Here is a 2,171-nt window from a genome sequence, read left to right as displayed (position 1 = left end):
AGAAACTTTCCAGAATTGGATTGTGTAATGGCTGTGCAACCCTGTGAAACTTACTACAGATCATTGAGTTGTACAACTGAAATGGATGAATGTGGAGAATGTAAATTATACTTCAATAAAGCTGCTTTAAAAAAGAACGAAAAAGTGAGGGTCCCAGACATGGTGGAGCTGCCGGCTGGGCGGAGAGGGGTGGAGGTGGGATGGTGAAACCCCCAGGACCCTAGCAAAGCAAGAATTGCCTGAGGCCTCTGGGGGAGGGGCTGAGTGGCCCCGGGGAACCCAGCAGACGTTAAGGAAGCAAGGCAAGCTTCCCCCCCTTTTTTTTTTTTTCTGTAAAGTTGCTCAAATCTGAAAACACAAGTTAACCAACAGCTACTTGCCAAGAATATTGTGAAAAGACTCCTGGAGGTGAGGAAATAGCCCTGAAAGTGGGTAAGTTCTGTTCCTGTTGGGCTGAGATGGGGTCCCCAGGCTGAGGTATTGAGGGGGACAGGACAGGAAGAGGAAGTCCTGGCTGGTGGCCCCTCCACATTGAGTGACCACTCGGAGCCTTGATCCCTGTCTGTGGCTGGGGAAATTCTGGGAAAATATTGATCCCCCACCCCCGAGAAAAAGCGACGTTTGAAGCATCCACTACATACCGTGCCTCATTCTGTATCGTCTACATAGACTTACATAAAGTACTTGCTGGATGAAATAAGTCAGATGGAGACAGACAAATACTTAAATGTAGAATCTGTTTCTCCCCCAGCTTCGTTGAGATAAGCTTAAGGTGTACAACGTAGTGATTTAATACATATATACTGATCAAAGAAATGTTCACATATTGAGATATAGGGAAAGTCATTCTGGCTTATACATGAGTTAACTTGAATTTTATGCTAACTAGAACAGCCTGTTGTGGCCTATGAAACTACATTGTGCATCTGCTTTAATTATTAAAGAAAGGGCACAATGACCAGAAGTCAAGTATGTCCGTGTTCAAAATAAAGATTAAATGCCTCCCTCTCCTGGGATGCCAGGGCTGGTCCTCCTTTGATGATAAGACTCTCCCTTCCAGGCGCCGAGGTCATACCGACTCGCTGTGTACATGCTGATCTGTTTTTTTTTTGAAACCTTGAAGGAGTGTCTCCATGACTTGTTTGATGTTCTTTGTTCTGACAAGATATAAACTGCGCTGAAAAACCATGCGTCTCTGGGGGCAGGTCCTCAGAGTAATCAGAGAGGCTGTCTTCCAGGCTATAGTCCTCAGTTTGGCTCAAAATAAAACTCTTTTCTGGGACTTTCCCTGGTGGTCCAGTGGTTAAAGACTCGGCGCTTTCACTACTGTGGGCCCGGGTTTGATCTCTGGTCGGGGAACTAAGATCCCACAGCCTTGTGGCGCGGCCCAAAAAAAAAACAAAAACAAAAAAAAAACTCTCTTCTCTATTCCTATTATAGATGGTTTATTGATTATTTTCGGTCGACAACACATTGCAAAATGATAACCTCAATGAGGTCAGATAGCAGATCCATCCCCTCACATAGTTGCCGTGTGCGTGTGGTGAGAACTTTTAAATTCTCCTCTCGCAGCAACTTTTCAATATACAATATACAGTATTGTTAACCATCGTCATTATGTTGTACATTACACCCCCAGAATTTATTCCTCCTATAACTGGAAGTTTGTTCCTTTCGACCACCTTCACCCATTTCTCCGACCTCCCAGCCCCTGGCAACTGCCAATCTCTGTTTCTGTGAGTTTGGTTTGTTTTTGGTGGTTTTTTTTTTTTAAGATTTATATGGAAATCTAAAAACGTTGAGCTATAGAAGCAGAGAACAGAATGGTGGTGACCAGGACCTGGGAGGTGGGGGAAATGGGGAGATGTTTGTCAAAGGAGACAAAATTTCAGTTAGATGATGAATGAATTCTGGGGAGCTAATGGACAGCATGGTGATTACAGGTAACACTGTATTGTGTACTGGAAAGTTGATAAGAGAGTAGATCTTCAGTATTCTCACCACACACGCAAAGAGGTACTTATGTGAGGTGATGGAGATGTTATCTAACCTTATGTGGTAATCATGTTGCAACATAACACATGTATCATATCGTCACGTAATACACCTTAAACGCACACAGTGTTATATGTCAGTTGTATCTCAATAAAGCTGCGGGGGTGGGAGTACTC

The sequence above is a fragment of the Balaenoptera musculus genome, chromosome 3 (genome assembly GCF_009873245.2).
Source record: "Balaenoptera musculus isolate JJ_BM4_2016_0621 chromosome 3, mBalMus1.pri.v3, whole genome shotgun sequence".
NCBI classification, from domain to species: domain Eukaryota; kingdom Metazoa; phylum Chordata; class Mammalia; order Artiodactyla; family Balaenopteridae; genus Balaenoptera; species Balaenoptera musculus.
This window is presented reverse-complemented; position numbering follows the sequence as displayed.